This window comes from Mustela erminea, chromosome 1 (assembly GCF_009829155.1).
Source record: "Mustela erminea isolate mMusErm1 chromosome 1, mMusErm1.Pri, whole genome shotgun sequence".
Classification (NCBI taxonomy): Eukaryota; Metazoa; Chordata; class Mammalia; order Carnivora; family Mustelidae; genus Mustela; species Mustela erminea.
The window spans coordinates 219,392,046-219,397,672 of record NC_045614.1 but is presented as its reverse complement, the minus strand read 5'-3'; the positions used below and the strand labels follow the sequence as shown (position 1 = coordinate 219,397,672).

At 61.1% G+C, this 5,627-nt stretch overlaps 1 pseudogene; it reads right to left on the bottom strand.

Moving 5' to 3' along the window:
- Positions 1-2,544: 2,544 nt before the first annotated feature.
- On the bottom strand, positions 2,545-4,338 carry LOC116598527 (annotated as a pseudogene).
- Between the last annotated feature and the right edge of the window lie 1,289 nt (positions 4,339-5,627).

Below are 5,627 nucleotides of genomic sequence, written 5' to 3'. Positions count from 1 at the left end.
GCTCCGAAGGTTGGCGTTTCAAGAGCTGACGACGCTAAGTGTGGACGAGGACACGGACCGTCCGATGGTCCGGTCTAGGAGGACAGTCGGGCAGTTTCCAGCAAAGCTCAACGCGCAGCTCCTGCTGGACGCCGCCGTGCGCGCCCGGGCAGCCAGTCGTAAGAATGGTAACTTCTGTTCTCACAGAACTCAGGCACACACGCTCTTGGCATGTTTACTTAGAATCGCTGAGCTTGGCGACAACCCAAACATCAAGGAAGGAAGGATAAAGGCGCGGTGGGGCCACACCTGGAAACCGCTGGAAGAGCGGGAAGAAGCGGGCGGAGAGGGCAGAGAGGCGAGTCCCCGTCCCGGAAACCGTCCCGAGTCCCCGTCCAGGAAACCGTCCCGAGTCCCCGTCCCGGAAACCGTCCCGAGTCCCCGTCCCAGGAAACCGTCCCGAGTCCCCGTCCCGGAAACCGTCCCGAGTCCCCGTCCAGGAAACCGTCCCGAGTCCCCGTCCCAGGAAACCGTCCCGAGTTCCCGTCCCGGAAACCGTCCCGAGTCCCCGTCCAGGAAACCGTCCCGAGTCCCCGTCCCGGAAACCGTCCCGAGTCCCCGTCCCAGGAAACCGTCCCGAGTCCCCGTCCAGGAAACCGTCCCGAGTCCCCGTCCAGGAAACCGTCCTGAGTCCCCGTCCCAGGAAACCGTCCCGAGTCCCCGTCCAGGAAACCGTCCCGAGTCCCCGTCCAGGAAACCGTCCCGGCAGGAAGCCGCGGGGCTCTGCCACCTGGCCGGAGCCGCGCGGGAGGACGGGCTGGGGAGGCCCGGGCTCTCTGGACGGCCTGCTGTGTCTAGACAGCGCGGCGAAGGCTGTGATGTCGGGACACACTGAACTGCTGACGGCCACGGGTCTGATTAATTGCATGTGAATTGCACCCCAATAAAGTGGGTGTTGGGAAAGCCTGCAGGGCCGCGGGCAGGAACCGTCAGGTTGCGAGCGCCGTCCCCCATGTCCCTCCCTCCTGTCCTGCTCTGGTGGTGCAGATCAGGGGGAAGATCAGGGGGAAGGGGCCCAGAGAACAAGAGGCTGGGGCAGAGGCCACAGTGTCAGGGAGGGGCTGCCCAGGCCTTCCCCACTGGGAGGCAGGTGAAGTGGCCAGAGTGCTGGACTCTGGCTCTCGGTCACAGGTGAGACACAGTGCCCTGGAGCAGCGTGGTGGGGACACAGGTCAGGTGTGCCCTGGGCTGGGGCACACCCATGGCCATACAGGCCTCCATGTGACTTGCTCCCACAGAGACCCCCACCCTGGAGGAAGACCCCCTCACGTCTCCTGTACAGCGGGGTCTGTCTCTGCCCAGGCCCCAGGCTGAAGATGCCCTCAGACCAGGAATGGCCAGCGTGACCAGCACCCACCCACCCGAGTCCTGTCCCCACCTGGCCGCCCTCCTGACTCCAGACCCGCGCGCCCTCTCCCAGTCCATCTCCACCCGCCCCCCCGCCGGCCCGCTCAGCACCAGGCAGCTCCTCCCCATGGTCTGAGACCCTCCCTGGTTGGAGGCTGCCTTTGTCATGCCCCACAGAGACCTGGATCCCGGACCCCCCCAAGTGGCAGCCAGGGGTCCCTGTCCACCCTCCCATGTGCCGGACCCCACTGTTGGTGTTATGCCCCAAAGAAGTGACGTTTCTGGACATGAAGGGTGGTTTCTTGTTGGAGCTCCTTTCGTTACTTTGTTTTACTGAGTCTCAGAAATGAACCCGAAAATTTATTTGCAGAGTTTCAAAAACCAAAGCCCCCCCCCCCGCCCCGAGACCTGGGACAGAACTGCAGTAAATGGGGGGCGGGGGTGCAGGTCTGGGCAGCACTGCCTTCTTAGCCATCTGAGGGGTCCGGACCAGGGCCATGGGGTGGTGGTCCCCAGACCCCCCGATGGTAAGCTCCTCTCAGTGCTTGCCAGGAACCCCATTTTCGTTGTATTTTGTGGTCAAATTGCCAAGAGTATTCTCTATGCCACATTTTTTTTTCATTTTTATTTTTTGAGGAACCATACTTGGAATTTTAAAAAGTTAAGTTTTATTTGCTTCCCACTGAATGCATTTTCTCCCCTCTCCTACCGCTTCATTCTGTTTTGCTTTCTCTTGTCCACCCTGTTGTTCCTCTCTGGTTTCTGAGTTAACTGCTACGTTGCTTTAATTGTAATAATAGAACCAAGAAAAAATAAAACAAAAGCATCCAACAGTGAATTTTCCTCTGAGGCCCTCAGGCTAGGTCCCGTGGGAGTTGGTGACGTGTCCCCACGGCCACTGGTCTATAAATAGAAGCAGTGTTAGCTCCGACTTCCTCTCTGAGTCACTGGGAAGAATGGCTGCTGACTTCTGACTGGTGGGTCCTCGTGCACCTTGAAGGCGTGACAATACAGCCCAAGTGATTTTCATTTTTGAAAATATTTCCAGCTTCAATTTGCAACTTGGTTTTTTTCATGGGGTTTTGGGGGGAAAATGTGTATTCTCTCTATGCACACTACATTTTATTAAAAAAAAGTTAAAAACAAAATTCAACCGAGTAAATTTGAAGATCTAATTGGCTTTATTCAACAATTCATGACTTGGGCAACATTCCACCTGGCAGATGGAACAGAGCTCCAAGAAGCTGTACAAGGAAGGTTTTTATAGGCAAATGGGGGGGGGATGTGAGGGGGGACACAAGGCTGTCAAGTGCGTTTTATTTTGGTCAAGGTCACCTTCCCTTAGGGAAGCCAGGGTCTTATCAAGCAGATTACTTTTTACCTTACCAAGGAAGATTAGTGCTGACCAGGAAATTCTGAACAGATTGGTTTAAAATTCCACTCGTGGGAGAGGCTTAAAGTACAATTAGGTCAGGTGTCAAGGGCGGGTGGCGGCTGGCACGAATGATTCCATCCCGTGGCGTGTTTCGTTTCAACAAAAAATCCAAATCACCAAAGTGGAGCTGAAGTCTCCAGGATCGCCATCAGGCATTCTCTGTGGTCTGCCCAGTTTTGCCAGGAAAGGACCGACACCCCATCCGTGGTACGTCCTCCTTGCTTACCCCCAGACTCAGTTTCTGTGTCCAGTGCCAGGCTGTGACTCTCAGAATGGCTCTGTGGATGTGGGTTTTATGGGTGTAACATGGTCTCCTTGCCCACTTCACCTTTTTTCACCCTGAATTCCACTTTCTCAGGTGTCAGTACTAGGATGCAGCCGCTTGAGCTGCGCCTGCGCCCTTCCTGCGTGCTCTCCCATCACTTTGCCGCAGGGGGTCCGTGGTGGAGTCCACGCTTCTATGGGATGGCAGTCCACCCACTCCGCGGACACTGTCCCGGCCAGCTGTGCCCAGGACACTCTGTGAGGCAGCTGTCACGGGCACTCGTGGCTTCCCTGGGCGAGCCAGGGCCCAGGGCGACAGTCTGCTGTCTCAGCCCTGGACAGCTCCTGCTGACCGTGGACCGGAACCAGAGTTCGGCGGCGTGGACTCCAGGCTTTGCATGTGGGGGTCCCAGCACAAGGGGCATGTCAGTGGTGGGACATCCAAGGCTCTCTGTGGGAGAAAGTGGCCCAACCCGCCAACCCGAGTGGGTTCTCCCACCCCCCCACCCGCTGCAGGGACGGGCCCAGCCAGTGTCCGAAGCCTGTGGGCTGCAGCACCCCCTTTCCTCACGTTCAGAGCGCGCGACGGCGCTTCGCCTTCTTAGCAGTTTTCCCCCTTCGAGGTCCAAGGCCGGTACTGTCCAGCCCGGGACGGCGCTGGGTGACTTTGCAGGGTCCTCCTGCGGCAGCCAGGCGCAGGGCACGACGGCAGCGCCTACCGGGAGCTCGAAAACACCTAATCACAACAAAGAAGGCTGACGGAATATAAAATTAGAGAAACAGCTCCCGGGGTGAACAAGCTGGAGTAGGCGCTGGAGGACCCTGGATCTGCGGGCTGCAGGGAAGCCGTCTAGACGCAGCCATTAGTCCTGGGAAACCTGCCTTAGAGAAGCCCCGGAGCCCGCGCCCTCCTGCGCTTGCCGCAGCCGCGGCGAGATCTTCCCCTGCCCCAGCAACAGCCCGGCCAATCAGAAGCCGCCACAGCCCGGCCAATCAGAAGCCGCCACAGCCCGGCCAATCAGAAGCCGCCACAGCCCGGCCAATCAGAAGCCGTCACCAGGGGGCCCTCCCGCGCCTCGTGGGGATTTTCCCTCCGAGCACCCCCCCCCCCCCCCCCCCCGCCGCAGAGCCCCGTCCGGTGCGCTGTGCACCTGCCCGCGGTTTTGTCCTGACGCGCGCCCCGAATGTCCATTTCCGGCTCTTCTCCATAAAACCCTTCGGCGGGGGAAGAAGCCGGCCCGCGGCTGTCACTTTGCTCCGGGGCTTTGGTAACCGCCTCCCCGAGCTCAGCGGTCAGCCGGAACGCACCCTGCACCCCGTGCACCCGTCTCAGCGGCCTGGGGCTCCGCCGGGCCGGGCAGGATGGACTCTGGGCTCTAGATCTCTAGATCTAGACTCTAAAGGCTCTAGATCTCCTTGGGCCGGCGGCCATCGTGCCCCCTTCTCCGAGTGCGAGGCGATGAGCCTGCCCTGGGGTGGGGGTGGGGGGGCACTGCTGTCACTGCCCGACATGGGCCCCTGCTGTTCCCTTCCTGGGAGTGGATCCCACGGGGTGGCCGCCAGCTCCCTGGGCATGTCCCCCTCCTGCTCTCTCCAGGCAGACCTGGTCATTCCTTTGTCTTCGCGTCCCCCTAGATGGCGGAGGCCCAGGTCCTGCCCCACCCCCCACCCCGGGGCCTCTCTGGGGCGTGGTGGGCAGCCAGTCTCCCCACCCTGCCCTCCCCCCACGAAAGTCCAAGGCGAGCCTCCCCCAAGCGGAGTCTGGAGGCTGGCAGGGGGCCCTGGCGCTCACCCCAATTCCAGGAAGCAGGGCCGACCTCGGACCCCACAGAGCCACCCCCGCAGGACGGGCCCCAGCCGCGAAGATCACGGACTGTCCTGCAGGAAACCAGCCAGCCCCGCCGCCCGGGCGAGGAGAAGCTGAGCAACCGCGGTCAGCCGGAGCCCTCGCGTTCTGCAGCGGACGCCGGGTCAGAACCACCCCCCGACTGCCTCCTTCTTCCGCACAAAACGCGCCCCTCTTCTTCGCTGGGCCGGCCTGCGGTCTTGCAGAGCTCGCGTGTCCCAAACGGGCATTCTCCGCCGTTCCTAGAGCAACTGGGAATGATCCAGATCGGTCCTGGATCAGCTCCTTAGCGCTGACCAAGCACCGCGCTGTTTCCCGTTCAAGGTTCGCACCTCCTTCCCGCCGCTTCCTGTGCGCTGTGCCGGTGCAGCTTCTCCCCTGCTTTCTCCTCCCCGGAAGCCCGGACCGGACCTGACCTCCGCTCCCCCCACCCCCTCCACCAGAGCCTGGCTTGAGAGTGGACTGGGGGGCCGGGGGAGCACCCGGGGGCTCGGGGACTGGGTGCCTCTGGGTAGGGGCTTGCCACGACCCCCAAGAGCAGTGCCTGTGCCTTGTTGGTGCGGCAGGCAGCCGCCAGACCGAGTGGGGGTCAGGGGGAATCCTAGGCTGGCGCTGCGTCGGGGGAGGGGAAGTTCGTCAAACCCCAACAGTTCTGTCCTGGCTGGCACAGTGACCAACGTCCCTGGCTTAAGCTTG